The sequence below is a fragment of the Squalius cephalus genome (genome assembly GCF_949319135.1).
Source record: "Squalius cephalus genome assembly, chromosome: 4".
Lineage (NCBI taxonomy): Eukaryota > Metazoa > Chordata > Actinopteri > Cypriniformes > Leuciscidae > Squalius > Squalius cephalus.
In genome coordinates this window covers 16384604-16406066 of record NC_137125.1, presented here as the reverse complement: position 1 = coordinate 16406066, position 21463 = coordinate 16384604, and the positions used below count along the sequence as shown (strand labels likewise).

The following is a 21463-nucleotide window of genomic DNA, read 5'->3' as shown; positions in this document are numbered from 1 at the left end:
TTTAAGTTTATTGTTCTGCTATGTGAAGAAAATCCAGCAAAATGCGCCGGCGCGTTTGTCGACCTCAGAGGGTTAAGATAATGGGTCACATTTATCAATCTAACATAGAAACGAGCGCAGATCCAAGCACAAAAATCATCTTACGTTGATAAATGTAGCGGCTGATAACAATCGTCATTGAATATCACGCCCCTAAATATTCACGGTTTATAAGTCTCGCCCCTAGTTTAAGACATGGGGAAACAGAACCTGGCCAAGAATAGGAAGTAATCTCATGAAATAAATATAGATCTTACAACAAAAACACGGTTAATGAAATTTTTTGCCCAATTGCGAGGTTAATTTATATGTTTATTAATAACTGGCAAATAAAACAAAATATTTACAAACATTACAAACATAGCCTGGGCTATTTCCTCTCATTCCACAACAAATCCTTCAACAGTACTCAGAACAGAATAATAAGTAAACAGAAAATAAGCTGTTAAATTATATAAATATAATATTATAAAATAAAATATATTAAACAGAATAGCCTACAAACGTCAAGCCAAAAGGACTAAATTGGGCTTACCTCATTCAGCAAGAAATGATTCCATATTTGCCATGTAACATGTGGTTGCTAAACTATTATTCACAATGTAAACAAGGCTTTGTATTTAACTCGTGTTCCAATATCCATACTCATTGCTTACGATAGAACTGTTCGTGTGCGCAAGTGAGGCGTAATCTTAAAAAAGATTATAAACAAATAATCTTTACAACTCACTCTTGGATCTATGGTCCCATCCCCCAACTAGGGCAAGAACCATGACTTTCATCAGATAAGATGGTTTTATTTTTGTTAAAAATGTGGTTATGTGGTCAAGACAGAGGCCATAGGAAAGACAGACATTGACCTTAAAACAGACTTTCCTATAGACAAACTGATCTATAAATGAACTTGCATCCCAGAACATTGTGTGAATGATATACTGTCTTGTGTAGTGTCTTTTAATTCTATTATTTTTTTTGATACTGTGTATTTTATGGTCAATGTAACCAATATTGAATATCTAAGCCGATATTGATCCTTGTTTTATTTCTCCGTTTGTCCCAAAGCCTGCTTGCCTCAGTTGATCTACGTTTTTTGGGGATGTTCTGTACTCGCAATCAATTATCGTGAACCATGATGACTGAACGACACAACAGCAGCCTGCGAGATATTGTATCATAGAAATATATACATAGATCCTCATTAGCTGCTTGCATATAGCAGTTCACTGAAACGGATGCTAATGATGTATCTATGTATATATTTCTATGGTTTATACAAGCGGAAACCGAGAATAGCACGAATATTACATAATTGATAAGCGACAATGACGGGACAAGACATTATTTAAAAGGTCTCGGTTTCTTGTGTAACCCTCATTACCTGAAGGATGGAATGGAGACGTAGTCTACGTGTCGACTGATTGGGATAACTGTGGAGAATACACATATTGACTGGGCGAAGATTCAGGCAGTACAACTGAGAATGTAACTGAGATGGCTCCAGCCGTTTGACGGGGGGAGCCATCAGAGGTGGCAGGGCAAACACTGCCAACGGAAGACACAGGCTCGAATTTTTGGGAACCGTATTGTGGACATACACATATGGATCCTCGAGGGGGATACAACATATGGACCCAGCCTACCACGAGTTACATTAGCTTACAAGTGTTAGGCCATTGCACCAGACGCTCCGCTACGTCCCATGCCAAAGGGTAATTGGAGGAACTACAGGGTTCTCAAGCAGAACTCACTGAAGCAATGGAGCATGTATCCAGCCAACAAATGTGCTTACTGTGTTACTGGCTTCTATGTGAAGAGAACACACAGGAAGCAACTGGCTTGACACATAGGCTATAGAACCTAGAGAACGTGTCAGGTGTTGCTCTCCGTGTGGAGTGAGCTCGCAGTCCCGGGGGACAAGGTACATCTTGGGATTCATACACCAAGATGATGACATCCACTATCCAGTGGGCCAACCTCTGCCTGGAGACAGCCTTTCCTTCTGCTGGCCTCTGCTGTCACAGAATGTTTGGTCATTTATTTATGTTTCTCGTTAGTGTTTTTCGTAACATTCCCATGTCAAGGTCTTACGAACAAGAACAGCCACACTGACCTAATCAAGATTGGACTATCACATTGGAACATATCCAGGCTAGGGTCTCAAAATAATATGATAGTTAGCTGGCTAAATTCCAGGCACGATTCATCGACCGAAAAAGCGTGCAGGTCCCTTACCCTATTGATGGAAGCCAGTGCAAGCAGGAGAACTGTCCTTGACAGAATTTTTAACTCCACTGACTGCAGTGGCTCAATGGGAGGTCTCTGCAGTGCGGTTAGCACCAGAGATAAGTCCCGAGAGGGTATGGAAGGGACGCGAGGTGGATTCAATCTCCTTGCTCGCCTGATGAACATGACTATCAGGTTGTGCTTCCCTATGGATTTCCCATCCACTGCATTGTGATGTGCACCAATAGAGGCAACAAACACTTTGAGAGCCTTGGAAAGTCTTCGCTCCAACCCCTCTTGCAGTAAAGAAAGCACAGTCCCAACCAAGCAATTTCGGGGGTCTTCTCTGAGAGAAGAACACCAATCGACGAACAGGTTCCACATCAATGCATAAGCATGCCTCGTGGAGGGTGCTCTTGCAGAGGCGATGGTGTCTACGACTGCTTGTGGTAGACCCCATAGAACCTCTTGAAATCAGACCTGAAATATCCAGAGGTCTGGACGCGGGTGCCATATGGTTCCTCGTCCCTGAGATAGAAGGTCCTCCCTCAGAGGAATGGGCCAGAGAGGGGCTGACGAGAGGAGCACGAGTTCGGAAAACCAGGTCCGGTTGAGCCAATAAGACCTGCTCCTCTTCCTCCCTGATGGTGTGTGGGACAGCCATGTAACCTCTCACTGCTCCTCCTTCAAGTATAGTGAGGGGAGAAGCTATCCAGCTCGTTTCCAGCAGTAAAAGGTGCCATCCATGACCTGGTCAGTTCTCCATGCACCTCGGGAAAGAAAGGTACTCGGGTGGTGGGCTGAGAACCAGCCCAACCGGCCCTGAGAAACCAATCAAGCAACCACAACACTGAGCGGGACACGGTGGAGGGTTCCACTCGAGCCCGACCACCACGACGGCCCATTTCAGCATAGCTGATAACTGTGGATCCGACTCAGGCAACGTTGTACTCCGTGAAGGGAGCAATGTGGGTGAATCATCCTCTCCAGAGTACAGCTCACCCTCAGATGCAGCGATCGTCAGCGCACTCCGGAATCCTTCGGTATCGGTGTGATGGAATCGTGTGGCGTCCACATTCTGTGAGGAATGGTTACCGGGCGGAAACTCCATCACTATCCTATAATCACTCACCTCACACGGCACCCGAGAGTGCGGTGTAGAAATGAGGACTCCACCTTCGCAAACGAAGGCGAGTCTTGATCTTAACACTGAGACAGTCATGTTCTCACAGTGAGAACACAAACTATCCACAAAAGCTGCTTCAGCGTGTTTTAAGCCCAAACACATGATGCAGTAATTGTGACCGTCTCAGGGGGACAGGGATTTACGTCCCTGGTCGTCCCTGGTTTAAACTTTAAATTGTTCTTGCTAAACCCTCAGAGTAACCACCACGTCGCCACATATGTTGAATGTTTTCATTATTTCTTAAAGAAAATTATGCTAATCAAAACTACCTACTGTGCACCTATTTCATTCTGAATAAAGAATGCTGCCGACTAACATCAGTTAGCAAGTCCTGATCAATGTTATAATTTTACGATCATTTAGTTTAAATTTTTTCATGGTTTTGTTTCAGTTCATAAATCTAGGCCTACTAACAAATTAAAACAACATTAAGTATAAGACACATAACCTTTCCATGCATAGCCTTTCTAAATTAGCCTATAGAAAAACTGGGCACACAATGATAATGTTTAGCCTACTTTGCTTATATTTAATGCAATAATAGACGCCTACATTTGTTTCAGTTCTAAATTTGTACTGTAATTTCAGTACTGGGATTAGTGTTGTCAAAAATATTGATATTTCGATAAATATCGATACTGAAATATCTGAACGGTACCAATACTAATTTCCCGAGCTGTCACTTTCACTTCTCTCCAAAGGCGCTTTGACAAACACCACACACGCACTCGTCTCATTTGCTCTGGTTAAATAGCAAAAGTGAAATGAATGGAAAGATGGTGAGTGCCGCGCCCCCGCAACCGGCTTTGGTTGATAAAGAACACAGCAGGAGAGCTATCTGGAAATATTTTGGATATGAAGCAAATGAACATGAAAAGCCGAAGGACACAAGCAAGCCAATATGAGATGCTACAGAGCAGTGCTAACAAAAGGCGCTAACACCTCTAAGGGGCCGATCACACCTGACACATTTTTTTGCAGTGAGAGGCGCCTATTTTCAATTGGTTTCCTATGGCTCAATTGGGTTATGCGCCTGCTGCGCCTCGCATTTTTGAAGTTGAAAAAAAAGCAACTCCGAGCGGAAAAAGCGCCTGACATCATTGTGTTTTTTTCCGCTGTCCAATCGATTGAATGGCCTTGGATTGAATGATGGAGGATAAACTTGTGGCGCTCTCGTGGGTTACCAGGGATGGCCTAGTATTGTTGTTGATATGAGTGTGTGTTGTCTCGTTTTTTTCACCGTAATTCTTAAAGTTAATATAATCTGACTGAGGAATCTTTTTACATTTTAACTGTGGTCAAATATAAATTAACTTGTGCTTATTTAACTTTATTCAAAAAATTATTATTTAGTTCTGCAATTTGCTTTCATTAGCGATTATCATCGATTTGATTACACAGAGATACTAATTAAACTAAACTGAGCTAGACAATGACATCTCTGAATTCAATAATGAAATGCCTTTAACTGAAAATGTAATGTTTAGGGGAGAGTGGGGTGAGTTGTGCCAGTTTTTACTCAAAGTGACTTTAAAGTGAGGCCATGACAGTAATGCCTTCAACTTAAGGATGTACATGTATTTCAGGATGTTGTGCATCCCTGAGAATAATAACTTTGGATCTGAAATAAATAGTTTCAGAAATATAGCTTTTGGGAAAAAAAGTGGTCTCATGGCACAACTTGCCCCTGGTGCGGGGTAAGTTGTGCCTTTTGGGGAAATATGTTGGGGTAAATTGTGCCAGTGCTTTCTGAAGTAAAACAGAACATTTTACTGTTATGAACCGTATGCTATATGAAAGCAAGACAAATTCAATACAAAATTACTAATTTAAGGTTTATTTAGATATTGTCACCCTGGAATACCATAGCATGCGTTTTTCCTACTATGGTCAATTGCATAGGGATTTTGTATTGAACACAACTCTGGATCACAGTGTCACAGAGACAAGGGGGCGGGCTCATTTTACTCAGACGACCAATCAGTCTCTCAGGATCATTGTGAAGCTATCAAGCTACGCCCTAGCAACCATTTAGAGCACCATAGCAACACAATATATGATATTTGTGAATCATTTCAGGCAAAAAAGGCTTTGGCAATAGATGCCTGTTGACATAGCACTGTCTGTCAATTATGTAACATAAGAATAAAGTTACTAGGCTAATTTCTAAACATCCTATTGTGACTTAGCCTCTTAAAAACTGAATAAAACTTCTCTTTATTAACATAGTGCAAACTCAAAACTGAAATCAGTGTTACCTAAATTAAACAAATAACAGGTAGGCCTAAGTCAAACACTGATGAGGCCAGCCCATCTCCTCACTTCTCAAGATTATCCCCTGTGAGTATGTAGGTCTCTAGGTGGTCTGGATCTGGCACAACTTACCCCATGCCCTTTGGCACAAATCACCCCAGACCCAAAAGTTTGAATAATTAGCATGATCCAGCAGTTAAGAGCTAACATCATTCTAACTGTATAGACTCATTGTGTAGCCTACTAAAGCACTAAAACATGTGTGAAATGTTTTCAAACTTGTCTATAATTGTCCAGACACTACAATCAAAAAACCTTAATCATAGAAAATTTACTTTGAAAGGGAAAAAACAGTTTTTTGCACTAAAATTTGCTTAACTCTCATGCCATGTATCTCTCTTCTTTGGAGGATGAGTAAAATTGATTGCTTTTCAAAATTATGTGGTCACATGACCAAATTATTCTATGGTTTTCCAGAACAAGGGGTGGAACTACTTCCCCCCCTGGCACAAATCACCCCACTCTCCCCTAATCTTATTATTATACATTACTGACACTCTATCCTCCAATTTGATACTTTTAAGTGCTTTGACACAATCTGTATTGTTAAAAGCACTATATAAATAAAGGTGACTTGACTTTACTTCATGTCGATCCAGTGAGCATTGTTTTCGCATGTGATGCACGCACGTTTGTGTTTAAATCTGTTCATCAAATAACGTTAATGTATTAACCAGCATTTATGCTTTTGAACAAGTGCACTACCTCAGGACATTTTTGTTCATGTAAAATATACCTTGTTATATTTAGCTTTAAATTAAAAAATATACCCCCTGAATATTATGGCAGTTTTTTTGTCCGTGGTATCGAAAATGGTATCGAATATCGATATTTTACAAGGTATCGTATCGAAGTTAGAAATTCTAGTATCGTGAAAACACTAATTAGGATTATGAATTTGTTTAACTATAATGTTTCACTTGAATTTATCTGCTGGCCAGTTCTCAACGAGCCGCGTCAGATTACGCAATAGATAGAATAAACTGACACTTTTCAAAGTCTGTGATTGTAGCGCCTCTTAGAGTTAAAGGGCAGCAAATACACACCTGCAATTTTACTGCCGCGGGAACATTCGAGCGCTTAGGTCAGGGGTGCCCAATCCTGCTCCTGCCGATCGACTGTCCTGCACAGTTCATCTCCAACCCTAATCAAACACACCTGCCTTTAATTTTCAAGTGATCCTGAAGACCTTAATTGGTTGCTTCAGGTGTGTTTGATTTGGGTTGGAGATGAACTGTGCAGGACAGTCGATCGGCAGGAGCAGGATTGGGCACCCCTGGATTAGGTCCACATGTTAAGAGTTAAACAAATAAAGATCTTTTTATTCTTGTCTTTCAGCTGTGAAGCTGTGAAGGACGATGGCGTCTGTTAAAGATCTGCTCATGAACTCACTGATGGACCTGGTAACAGATGACCTGGAGCGGTTTCAATGGCACTTAAAAAATGATAATCATATATCAAATTCTGAAATGGAGAATGCAAATATATTAAAAACTGTGGATAAGATGGTAGCACGTTTTGGACCAGAAGAAGCTGTGAAGATCATGGTGGAGATCTTGAGGAAGATGAACCAGAATGAACTGGCTAAGCAGCTGGAGAACAAACACAAGCAAGGTAACATTTAATTCACAGTGACTGTGATGTGATTGACTTTGATGGTTTGACTTAAATTTTTCTCTTTGCTTTGCTGATGTGTTTGTGTTATTTATGTTTCCCAGTGTGTGATCATCTCTCTCTCTCTCTCTCTCTCTCTCTCTCTCTCTCTCTCTCTCTCTCTCTCTCTCTCTCTCTCTGTCACACACACACACACACACACAGATGAGGCTGATAGCAATATGAAGGCATCCGTCCCTGTTGGAGCTGAATCAAAACAGAGCTGGGGTAAATTAAAGTAGTTAATTCTAAGTAGAAGAAAACAAATAACTTTTAATGACTTTAGTCAGCATGGCTTAAACATGATCTGAGTCAAATTGTAACAATCCAGTAAACACTCTAGAAATAGAAATTAAAAAAATATTCAGAAATGTTTTGATTGAAACCAATCATGACAAGAATGAATGGTATACCATAAACGGGCAGAGATTCGGATTATCACTATTGCGGTAACACATGTGAAGTTGTAGTGATGTGCCCTCATGAAAGTGTATCTTTTGTATCTTTAGTTTTTATGCCTAGAAAAACAATTGAGAACTCGATTCAATAGTCTCACTTTGTCTGAGAGCCGGGAACATTTTTACTAGCTTTAGTTAGGCTAGAACATCAAAATTGGTGTTGAAGTATAAAATCTCACTGGTATCAAAAAATGTATAAATTGTAACAACCTTATTTCAAGCTAAAATAACTATATTTATATCTATATATCATTAGTGTGAAATAAAGTTAATAAATTGATTATGATATATAAGGTATCCATGTGACGACATGAGTTTCAACATAATCTCTGTAAGATAGTGCATGTAAACCCTTGAAAGATGAGTGTGATTAATTTTAATGTATTGGAAGCACTATGTTCAAGTAATCATACATGTACGCTTGTTATTTTTTTGCAATAGAAATCAAAGGCCAGGTTAGAATTTATTTTAAGATTTTATAACTTTATTCAAATTGATCCTTTGCTCTATGCTGACTTTTCTCCTCTTTCTCAAAGGCTCAGATGCAGAATACAGTAAAGCTGCTCTTCATGAGATTAGCCTCAGACTGAAGGACAAATTTAAGCAGGAGTACCAGCGGATATTGGTTGGTAATTCACAGACGGGTCATAAGAAAAACCTGGATGATATCTACATTGATTTATATGTGGTGGAGAATGAGACTGGAGGAAGAGTGAATGAACACGAGGTGAGACATTATTTGATGCCAAAGACAAACCAATCCACTGCATTAACATTTTCAAAGTCCCTGAAGGTCAACAAAACATAAAGTTGCTGACAATAGGGATTGCAGGAGTGGGAAAAACAGTCTCTGTCAATAAATTCATCCTTGACTGGGCTGAAGGAAAAGAAAATCAGGATATAGTCTTCATTTTACCTCTGCCGTTCCGTGAGCTAAATTTTATCACAAACGATTGCAGTCTCATGGGACTGCTTCACAAATACGTCTTTAATGGTACTGAAGAACTGCCTTCTCTTCCTCAAGGTGATGGTAAAGTTTTGTTCATCTTTGATGGGCTGGATGAATGTCGCTTCCCTTTGATATTTAAAGAGGGTGACAGAATTACAGATGTTCACAAAATAACAACAGTGAGCAAGATAGTTACAAGCCTGATCAAGAGACATCTGCTTCCCTCTGCTCTCATCTGGATCACATCCAGACCAGCAGCAGCCAGTCTGATACCTCGTGAATACATTGATCAAGTGACAGAGGTGTGAGGATTTAATGATGAGCAGAAAGAGCAATACTTCAACAAAAACAGCAGACCAGAGGTTGCTAGAAATCTCATCAGTCACATCAAGAAATCCAGGAGTCTCTATATCATGTGCCATATCCCTGTCTTCTGCTGGATCTCTCTCACTGTTCTTCAGCCTCTACTGTCTCGAGAGAGCAATGACAAAACTCCCACAACTCTTACAGGAATGTACATAAACTTCTTTCTTACTAAGCAGCAACAAATGAAAACAAAATACAGTCCTGAACCTAAAGACAATACAAGGTCTTTTGATCAGATTATTCTGAAGCTTGGGAAACTGGCCTTTCAAAAGCTGGAGAAAGGACATCTGATTTTCTACAAAGAAGATCTTGAGGAATGTGGACTAGATATCAGTGAAGTGTCTGTGTTCTCTGGGTTATGCACTCAGATCTTTCAGGAGGAAAAGGTAGCAGCAAGAAGTGTTTTCAGCTTTGTATATCTCAGTGTCCAGGAATTCCTTGCTGCTCTCTACGTGTTTTTGATGGGCAAAGATGAGAAAGCGGACCTATTTCTTCAATCCTGGAAAGGAAAACTAACATGGAAAGAACAACTGACATGGAAACTGTCCAAAAAGCCTCAGTTTCAGCTTCATAAGGCTGCAGTCAACAAGGCTTTACAAAGTGAGAATGGACACCTGGACCTTTTCCTCAGGTTCCTCCTGGGTCTCTCACTGGAGTCCAATCAGAGTGACCTAAAGGAACTACTGCCAAGACTGGAACTCAAAACAGAGAATGTTGAAGACACTGTTGACTATATCAAAAAGACAATAGAAAAGGAGGAATCAATAGAGAGGACCATCAATCTCTTCCACTGTCTGAGTGAACTGAAAGATAACTTTGTAGAGGAAATCCAGAAGATTCTTAGCTCAGGAAATCTTTCAGCAAAGAATCTCTCCTCTGGTCAGTGGTCTGGTCTGGTGTTTGTGCTCCTCATGTCAGAAGAGGCTCAAGAGGCATTTGAACTGCAGAAATACAGAAGATCTAATGAAGCACTGATGAGATTTCTGCCAGTGGTAAAAAACACCAGAAGAGCACTGTAAGAGTCTCCTTTACATTCATTTATATACACTGTTAGTCTTTTGTAATTGGGTCTTCATTTTACATGGGTTACTTGTTGGCCTAGACTGTTTAGAAAAGTTAATAAATATAATGAGTGTGATAATATAAATACGTATACTATATATTTTTTTTTAATCTTTGCTTACATCACTACAGTTAAAGTTTTTTTTTCAGGCTCCAGATTATAAATGCTAGATAATAAGCATTACTGTTGCTTTGTTTTGTTCTCTGTACAGGCTGCAGTGCTGTAATATCACTGCTCAGTGTTGTGAGAATTTGTCTACAGTCTTTCAATCCTCAACCTCTGCCCTGAGAGAGCTGGACCTGAGTAACAATTACCTGCAGGATTCTGGAGTGAAGCTTCTTTCTGATGGACTGAAGAGTCCAAACTGTCAGCTGGAGATACTGAGGTTTGAGTTCAACTACTTTACTTTTGCAATAAGTTCATTATTTAAAAAAATCACACTGCTAAGATTTATTCTATATGCAATTACATTGTGTTTTTCTTCTTCAGATTTTCCACATGTAATCTCACTGCTCGGTGTTGTGAGGATTTGTCTTCAGTTCTTCAGTCCTCAAACTCTGTTCTGAGAGAGCTGGACCTGAGTAGCAATAACCTGCTGGATTCTGGAGTCGAGCTTCTTTCTGATGGACTGAAGAGTCCAAACTGTCAGCTGGAGATACTGAGGTTTGAGTTCAAATACTTGATTTTTTTTTTGCAATAAGTTAATTATTTAAATAAATTACACTGCTAAGATTTATTCTGTATGCAATTTCATTGTTTTTCTTCTTCAGATTTTCATCCTGTTATCTCACTGCTCAGTGTTGTGAGAGTTTGTCTTCAGCTCTACAATCTCAAACTCTGTCCTGAGAGAGCTGGACCTGAGTAACAATGACCTGCAGGATTCTGGAGTGAAGCTTCTTTCTGATGGATTGAAGAGTCCTAACTGTCAGCTGGAGATACTGAGGTTTGAGTTAAAATACTTTATTTTATTTTTTTGCAATAAGTTTTTTTTAAACACATTGTAAAGATTTATTCTGTATGCAATTACATTGTTTTTCTTCTTCAGAATTTCAAAATGTAATCTCACTGCTTAGTGTTGAGAGAATTTGTCTTCAGTTTTTCAATCCTCAAACTCTGTCCTGAGAGAGCTGGACCTGAGTAACAATGGCCTGCAGGATTCTGGAGTGAAGCTTCTTTCTGATGGACTGAAGAGTCCAAACTGTCAGTTGAAGATACTGAGGTTTAAATTCAAACACTTTTTTTTTTTTTGCAACAAGTTCATTATTTAAAAAAAAAATCACACTGCTAAGATTCTATATTCAATTTTACTGTGTTTTTCTTCAGATTTACCACATGTAATCTCACTGCTCAGTGTTGTGAGAATTTGTCTTTAGTTTTTCAATCCTCAAACTCTGTCCTGAGAGAGCTGGATCTGAGAAACAATGACCTGCAGGATTCTGGAGTGAAGCTTCTTTCTGATGGACTGAAGAGTCCAAACTGTCAGCTGGAGATACTGAGGTAAATGATAATAATGAACTATGCAATAGTCAGGTGCAGACTTAACCAATAAGTGAGAGAATTGGCCGCTTAGGGCCTCAGGGAATTAGGGGTCATATTTAGATACATATTTAGAAAATGCTCTTGTACATATTTCTGTTTGTGTCAAAGGTTTCTATTTCTACCATGTTTTTGCAGTGTTGAGCAATGTAGCCAATCACAGACATATCTGTTGATTTCTTGAATGCAATGGCCTATCAAGTTAGTCAGAATCCACTTGTCGCTAGAAAAGCAGGAGTTTATGTTCAGTGCTGTCCTTTGTCCCACAACAGTTTTCAGCATCCCTCCATCTCCTCACTCCTAATTATTCCTATCCCAGCCTAGGATGTGGGGGGTGGGAGTACTCTGCGTTCGGGTAAAATTTCGAGCTCAGAGCCTTCCCCTTGGACAGCATGCCAAATATACAAATCATATACTCTATCTGATTACATGTGTGTGTGTGTGTGTGTGTGTGAACACATGAATCTCAAAACTATGAGACAGCAAATAAGAATTACAAAAGTAAAAGAACTGGAATTTTCTGCTCTGGGTATATTAATGCTATCACAATAAATTATTTTATAATGATTTCGTCACCGAATGTGACGTCCAGTGTTGGGGGAAGCGTGGCACTGTATTCATTTACACCTGAGCAACTCATGATCCTGTGTTTCCTGTGTTTTAGAGTGGCTCAGTTCATAGTAAATCAGCTCCTAGAGGGCCACTGAAGATTTTAGATACAACCAGCTCCAAAACACCTGAGTGGAAGTTTCTAGTAATTGTGACGACTTTGATTAGCTGGATCAGATGTTTAATTAGGATGGAACTTAACTCTGCAGGGCAGTGGCCCTAGCAACTAGAGTTCATCGTAAAGTAATGCATTTAAACTACTTGCAAACAATAATATATTTAAAAATATGCACACATTCACTCTTATTTGTATGACTCAAATTGTAAATTCATTTATATGTTAATGTTTCCTGTTTAAATGTAAATCAGTAGAATAATCACTTGAAATTACTGCTGGTTATTTTTTTATTGTTTTTTTAAACTGTTAAAAATAAATACTACCCAGTGAAAGGCTGAAATTGATATAAATGTTCAAATAATAATTTCTATTATACAAGAAGTATCTGATGACTTAACTACATTTAGAAACGTAAATTAATACATTTACTCTGGTACACTTCCACAGACACAAAAGTAACACAAAAGTTTGTTACTTTTGCGACTGAATCTACAGAAAATAACAGCTGGAAATACAAACTGCACAGGAGATAGTAATGTCAAACTAATGTCATGTGGACTGTTGTTGTATGTCTTTGTAGATTGTCTGGCTGTATGGTGACCGAGAAAGGCTGTCGTTATCTTTCTTCAGCTCTGAGTTCAAACCCCTCTCACCTGAGAGAGCTGGATCTGAGCTACAATCACCCAGGAGATTCAGGAGTCAAGCTGCTCTCTGATAAACTCAACCATCCAAACTACAGACTGGATAAACTCAAGTATGTAGAGCAGGAACAGTTTTGATTAAGCAACTCTAAAAACAGCATTACGATCTTTACTTATTAAAAACCAGTTACACTTTATTTATTTCATACATTTACAACAGTTCCAGAGATGGCAAAAGTACCCACTTCCCGTACTCAAGTAGAAGTTCAGATACTTGTGTTAAAAAATACTCTGGTAAAAGTAGAAGTACTGATTTAACTTCTTTACTCAAGTAAAAGTAACTAAGTAAATTTCCAAGCCTGTACTTTAAGTATAAAAGTTAAAGTAGCCTTGCGAATGACAACCATTGTTATGCAAAGCTACCAGGACCACACAAATGTAATAGAGTGCAAGCTGAGAAACTTAAGTGGATTTGGAAAAAAGGTTCTTTATATGCAATTGCCCACATTGTAAATGGATGTCTGCCAAAAGGCCTAAAACATCACATAGCCTATATGATTATTGTGACAGAGACTGTCTGGGACTCCAGGTTAATGAGATTCTGACTGAGTAGCAATTGTGATTCCCTTTAGTTATACTGTTGCTATGTCCAACAAGCGACGCCACTCTCACGCCACACCATGTTCTCACGCAGTGAAAAATACATCTCGGAGCAGAGAAGACAGTGGCAAGGCGCTGACAGACAGGACAGACCAGGTTATTTTTTATATGAAACAAATTCTCACCTTTCAAATTTAGTCATTTTTTAAATAAATTTAAACAATAAATACCATTTTGTGGCTCTTTAATGTGTTGTGACAGATCGCTGTAGAGCCCCAGTTAAAGCTGCTCGTAAACCATTCATCTCTTCCTTCTAGTTAAATTATAGCATCAAATAAACATGAATGAACATAAGGAATGTTGTTTTTACGCGAAAAGACGTCGGTACACTTCGTTTTTCAAGTTTAAATCCTCCAATGTTAATCCACTAACTCTCCTGACTGCTTTGTCGAACAAAATGGCGGATTATGATTGGTCAGATCGCCTGTCAATCAAACTCCCTGCGAAGGGTTGATGACGCGAAAAATAATAACGACTCCACTGAAATTATTTGAAACTAAAGTAACGAGCCAATTTTGTAAAATGTAAGGAGTAGAAAGTACCGATATTTGTGTTAAAATGTAAAAGTAAAAAGTCAGCACAAAAATAATTAGTAAAGTAAATATATATGAAAAATCTACTTGAGTACATTAACGAAGTATTTGTACTTCGTTACTTCCCATCTCTGAACAGTTCTTATTGAGAATTATTAGTTATACTAATAATATACTAGTTATACTACAGGGCTTTTGAATGCTGCATTCTGATTGGTTATTTCCAGCAAACGCTCAGCTAAAGTAGTTTCAGGCAGGTCTTGACTGCATTACAGTTCCATAAGGTTAGGAGATGCATTATATGAATGCTAGGCTAAAGAGATGTGTCTTTAATCTAGATTTAAACATGGAGAGTGTGTCTGAGCCCCGAACATTATCAGGAAGGCTATTCCGGAGTTTAGGAAGATTAGTTAAATACACAGGAGCTAAACAATTTAGGGCCTTATAGGTCAGTAGCAATACTTTGTAATTGATACAGAACTTAATAGGTAACCAGTGTAGAGATAATAAAATTGGTGTTGTTTGATCATTATTTTCTTGACCTAGTAAGAACTTTAGTGACTGCATTTTGGACTAATTGTAGCTTGTTTATTAGCTTGTTTATTGAGGATGAAGGACAACCAGCTAGTTATGCATTACAGTAATCTAGTCTAGAGGTCATGAATGCATGAACTAACTTTTCTGCATCAGAAACAGATAGCATGTTCCAGAGCTTAGCAATGTTTCTGAGGTGGAAAAAGGCTGTTTTTGTAACATATGAAATATGATTTAACACATTCTGTCAACTTAGATAATTTTGAGAATTCATCTGGTCGTGATGAAATGTATAACTGAGTATCATCGCCATAACAGTGGAAATTACTTCCATGTTTTCTTATAATATTACCAAGTGGCAGCATATATATTGAAAATAGCAGAGGGCCCTAACATAGATCCTTGCGGCACTCCATAATTTACTGACATTATCTTCGATCTAAACCACCATGCCTGTCCCTGAATACCAGTGTAATTTTGTAATCGATCTAAGAGTATTTTATGATCTATAGTGTCGAATGCAGCACTAAGATCAAATAAAACTAGTATAGAGATATAGCCTTGGTCTTAGAAGTCATTTGTAATTTTAACGAGTGCTTTTTCTGTGCTATGATGGGGCCTAAATCCAGACTGAAATTTTTCATGCATATCATTATTTTGCAAAAAAGAGCCTAAAAAAGCGGACACAACTTTTTCTAGTATTTTAGACATAAATGGAAGATTTGAAATGGGTCTGTAATTTGCTAATTCATTTGGATCTAATTGGGATTTCTATATGAGAGGCTTAATGACTGCCAGCTTGAACGATCTCGGAACATAACCTAGAGATAAAGACGAGTTAATAATATTCAGAAGAGGCTCTTGTGCTATAGGTAACAACTCTTTCAGTAATTTAGTGGTTATTGGATCTTCTAAATATGTTGTTGGTTTAGATGCAAATGTCACAGGCCGGGGCGAGCGCCAGCGGGCCGCCCACCCTTAGCTTGCATACCGCCCCTGAGGAGCTGACCATGGACACGGAGGGACACAGGATAATAAAAATAGTCTTAAAAGTCTCTTCAGCATTCTCTTTTTCGGGGCTCAGACAGAGAGAGATATGAACATAATATGAACGTAACTCAGCAGTTTCAGACAGAGAGAGGAATGAACATAATTCACAGCTTTCGCGTTCTCTTCTTCGACGTTCTCTTCTTCAGGGCTCAGACAGAAAGAAATATGAACATGATATGTACGTAACTCAGCAGTTTCAGACAGAGAGAGGAATGAACATAATTCACAGCTTCCACGTTCTCTTCTTCAGCATTCTCTTCTTCGGGGCTCAGACAGAGAGAATATTACGATTCGTCTAGGTTTAATAGTAACAAAAAAATATAAACATGACTCCCACACTGTCACGTTCACCGTCTGTTTCTGCACTACATTACCCAGGATCCTCTTTGGCACACCTGCACTCACTCTCCGGATTACTAATCACCCGCACCTGTTCCCAATCAGTAACCTCATCAAGCTCTATAAAACACTCACCATTGCCCCAGTTCATTGTCAAGCCTCCAACAGGAACAGATCACATTCCGTTGTCTCCTTTTCCTCTGATGCATCAAGACTCCAAGATGTAATGTATACTTACCTGAAACACTAACCTCTATGTCATTGTTGTGCCGTCTTCAGAAATCCTGTCAGATTCCATGCTGCCTGAGATCCTGTGTTCCTTCGAGTTTCCAGTGTTTCATCCGAGCTTGCTTGCTGCCGACCGCATCTGAAAGAGAAGAGACTTATGTTACTGAACTGTGATTGCTTGACATCAACTTATCTGAAGTAGGGATGGGCATTCGATTACATTTTCTTAGTCGATAGTTGGGAGAATTAATGATCGACTATTGATTAATCATTAATATTTTTATATTGAAATTCATTATTTCTTTAACTTTTTATAAATTAAAAATGCAATGAAAATACAAAAATACAGTTTGTTTGTCCTCGATGTGATCTTTATTACAAGAAGATCAACTTGTGGCAGTGAAACTGGACGTTCGCTAGACTTGAAGATATGCCCTGCGGTGCTCTAAAACAGCGGAACCTGCAGCTGCGAGCTGGCGTTCTTAAACAGAGACCCATGGCCACTTCGTCCGTTTTCTGTGATCGGATAGCTATCCGATCGTGAAAAGACCAAATGTAAATGCCCTCTGAAACGCATTCGAGACGGATTTAAATCCGATCGCTCAAACCACTTCAGGAGGAGATCTGAGACGCATTCCAGACGAAACTGGACAAGAGTAAATGGATCTGGTTGTTGAAACCACATATGTAAATTTGACTTATCCCAAAAATGCTAAGAAATAAACGTGTGAGAGCGTGTTATAGGCTATATGTCCTGTTATAGCCAGATATGACTACGCTACTTCAACACGCATCACCACAGATGAGCATCTATTCATCAAGCCAACGTGCAAACTATCGCAAATCAAAGTGAAAGTCATTCATCAACACACAATCATCTTCATTAAAAGTAAAGAACCGAAATGATCTTACCAGGGCTGTTGCCGCAATATCTTGTTGCGGTCTTTGATTTAGAAAATTTTCGCTGATGATCAATAAAATGCAGCTCATATCAGTTGCTTTCGGTGACGTGCAACAATTTAAGTAGCCTATGCATATAGCGCGGGAATTCAAGATCGGATTTATATCCTTTTGCAAAAACATTTATGTGACCAGGTGTAAATGGAATTGTTTTGATAAATCAGATAGCTATCCGATCTGAGAAAAGGCATGAAGTTCCCATAGAACTTCTGCACCAGTCTACTGATTTCTGTTGAGAAAGATAAGCATGTTGACATGATCTGGGATCAGATGCGACCGCAACCTGGTGACAGCCAGTCCAGCCGCCGAAACACCCGCTCTGAGGGGACTGACTATGCCGGGATGCACAGGTAGGCTACCTCCGCGCTAAAATGAATTCCATTGCTTAAAGACTCACACTACGCAACGCAACCTGCATTAGTTTAATCGATAACAAATAAATGTGATCGCCGAAATTCTTAACAATCAATTATCGATCGTCGATTAATCATGCCCATCCCTAATCTGAAGTGAAAGTGCTTACCTGCTTTTCACCCCACATCGACTCATCTTCACGGAATCTGCACTTAAATTCATTGAATACTCACCTTGCACTTTTGTCACCTTAAATAAAGCTGTGTTTGGATTCACTTACCTCTGTCTCCTGGTCTGTATCCTGACACACACCCAGTCGTCAGACCCAAAAGATTCAAATGACTACAAAAATCAAGAAAAACTATAAACGTTTTATTAAGATAAGAGAAATTCAACAGTTTGAAAATTGGGTGTGTTCAAACAAAGTAACAAAAAGAAACCAGTAGGTGTTATAATCTTCAGGAAGACCCAAGGCCCAAAATAACAAACAAAAACAGATAATATATAAAATAAGCAAACTAACTTCCCTCAAAATATCCAAAATCAAAATACTACAAATTACCCTCCATACTCTAACAGAACGGGATTTCAAAAGAAAAGGGCAGGTCAACCCTACAAAAAAACACTACTGAAAATAAAGACAAAAAGTATCTAGATCATATAGGCTGCTACAACAATGGTCTGACGGCTGGAGAGGAGACAGGAGAAGTGCGACCGGCCCGGAATCGCAACAACTCGTCTTCTGGAAACGGAAGCACTGTTTTAAACCCACGTAAAGGGGTGGAGCCAGCTCACAGCTAATCATCGTAATCCTGAAACAAACAACAAAATAAACACAAAGAAATAACAATGACAGAGAAAAAAATTAAAATACGAACAATATACAAACTAAAAACATTATACGAAATTACATAATTCTGTAACAGAGAGATATGAACATAATATGAACGTAACTCAGCAGTTTCAGCGTTCTCCTTCAACAGGGCTCAGGCGGGGAGAGGAATGAACAGCTGTGACTGCGAGTGAACAGCAGAAACACAATTCCCACACTCGTATATTCACCAACACACTGCAAGGTTTCACTCGTGCTCATTTCCACAATAAAACTGCAATTCAACAGACTCACGGGGCAACCAAAGCTTACACCCGCAATCCAGCCGAAGTCTTCTCTCTCTCTCTCTCTCTCTCTCTCTCTCTCTCTCTCTCTCTCTCTCTCTCTCTCTCTCTCTCTCTCTCTCTCTCTCTCTCTCTCTCTCTCTCTCTCTCTCTCTCTCTCTCTCTCTCTCTCTCTCTCTCTCTCTCTCTCTCTCTCTCTCTTCCCCGCGGCCTCCCTCCGCTGCTTCCGCCTCGGCCTCTCTCTCTCTCTCTCTCTCACCTGCTGCGTGCCCCACTCCACGGCTGCCGCGTCTCCCTTTTATAATCCATTTTGGAAACCGCATCCCAATTGCCGCCCAAACTCTCCTCCTCTCACACCTGTCAGCAATTCCACTCATCAGTTGCCCCGATCGGCCATAGCACGCGGGGAAAACCAGAACCTACTGTTGTTGCACCGGAAGTGCTCCCCCGTAGCAACAACTTCCGTGCACAAGGTTCCGGCTCCGGTCACCCCGTGACACAAATATAAGTTTATTTAGCTCTTCCTGTCCCATAGTTGTAAAGCACTGCAATCATTCTTGAGGGGCGATAATTGAGGCTGAATCATAAGATGCTGTCAAAGGTAGTACATTTACAATTGTATTTCTGATGCATTCGATTTTCTCATTGAAGAAATTCATAAAGTCATTATGAAAATAAAGTCAGGTGATGTCTGTTTATTTGTTAATCTCGCCACTGTACTAAATAAAAATCTTGGATTGTTTTGGTTATTTTCAATTAGTTTGCGGAAATGCTCAGTCCTGGCTGCTTTTAGGGCCTTTTTATAACGGGAAGTGCTGTCTTTCCACAAGATTCTAAAGACCTCTAAGTGAGTTTGTTTCCATTTACGCTCTAGATTACAAGTTTCTCTCTTGATAGCGTGAGTAATACTGTTGTACCTTGGTGCAGTATTTTTCTCTCTAACTTTTTTTAATCTGATCGGTGCAACAGTTTCTAATGTACTAGAGAAAATGGTGAAAATACTGCTAGTCATTTCCTGTAGTTCATTTGTGTGCTTGGGTACACTGAGAACCTGAGACAGATCAGACTATTTATCAATAGTATTTGGGAGAATTGTTCTACCTTGCTGATAACACGGTGCAACATGGCAAATTTCAGCAGTAAAAAAGTGCCAGTAAAAAAAAAATATTTAGTGTGGTATGGCTAACATGTTCAATTAAATGCTCTTTTTTTTTTCGTCCTACCGAAAACGTGCTGGGAGTTCACTATTGCTACAGTAACGAACTACACTTTACATACATCTGATTGACCGATAAATCTTATTTCACTGTTGTTTTTTCAGCTTTGTACAAAGTTTGCTTTGTATATTTAGTTTAACTGTATTGTTAATGAGGGCAAGCTTTACCTTTCAAGTGAACTGTGTTAACGTTTTCAAGACACTTACATTGTTCTTGCTCCGTCTATGCAATAACTGTGTTCATGGTATGAACCGAGTTTTTTATTTACTTCAACTGCTCAATGCTCTGGTATTATCAATGGGATGACCCATTTCAGGAGTTGCCATAATTAAATTTTAAAATCAGAATATGAGCATAGCTCACTTACATTCACTAAAATATTGAAACGTTAGCGATACTGATTCAAAACACGAGAGCCAGTGATTGAATGTCAAAGCGCGGTTTGAACGCCCCGCCCCCCAGATGAACTGGAAGTTTTGATTGGTTTTGCATCCAAGTCAGACCTGTCTGTTATTGGCTGAAATGCTTCAGAACTGTTTATTATTGGCTGAAGCGCAGGGCTGAGGGCTCAGCCTCCACCGCATGCAGTAGTTTGAAAAGCGTCTGTGATGTCAGCTTGCCCTGTTGCTCCGTCAACACCTTTGTCTAAGTACTCTGTACTTTTGGTGAAAAATAAATGTAGCGAAGTTGAATACTTTATTTTTATTCCTATCAAGTAAAAAAAGTACCACAATTTAATTATACTCAAGAAAGTAGAAAAAATCGAAAAATCTACTCGAGTACTGAAAAGAAAGTATTTGTAATTAGTTACTTTCCACCACTGATTGGCACTGACCAATTTTAAGATATGCTAGTGCAAATTGCTTCCAGTTTAAACAACTCAAACATGCATTTTAGTCTTAGTCTATGAAACTGAGGGATAACATTTTAATGCTAAAGGATGCCCTTGGGATGTTTTGAAATGCCCTGACATTTGTGCTTTTTTCAGTCATTTATAAACATGTTAATGGCAAAGGTGTAAATTCACTCTATATAGCACAAACAGGGCTACCATAATATGGGAGCAACATGTATGTAGATTAGGGGTGGAGCCGAACCTGAATACGGTATTCGGAAAGGCACAAATAATGTGTTTTTTACGAATACTTATTTCGAACAAATACTTTAAAAATATTTGTATTCGGGAACAAAAAAAACGAGAGAGCAAGCGCTTGTGTAAAGGAGAAAGCGGTGCGAACTGCGCTCTTCATGATGACGAGGAAGTAGCAGCAAAGAATTAATTGATTTCTAGCCCTTGCATTAGCTTTAGATATATTTA

General features: G+C 39.3%; 1 protein-coding gene and 1 pseudogene across 4 annotated transcripts in view; both read left to right on the top strand.

The window, feature by feature from the left end:
• The window catches only part of LOC307157330 (uncharacterized protein), a 599307-nt gene that overhangs the window by 401775 nt on the left and 176069 nt on the right, over nucleotides 1–21463 (top strand). The gene's annotated exons all lie outside the window — the stretch shown is intronic.
• Nucleotides 7120–11751, top strand: LOC307156991 (NACHT, LRR and PYD domains-containing protein 3-like; annotated as a pseudogene). The gene is made up of 6 exons: nucleotides 7120–7375; nucleotides 8409–10202; nucleotides 10462–10635; nucleotides 11021–11228; nucleotides 11331–11469; nucleotides 11574–11751. The product of its transcript is annotated as an NACHT, LRR and PYD domains-containing protein 3-like (transcript).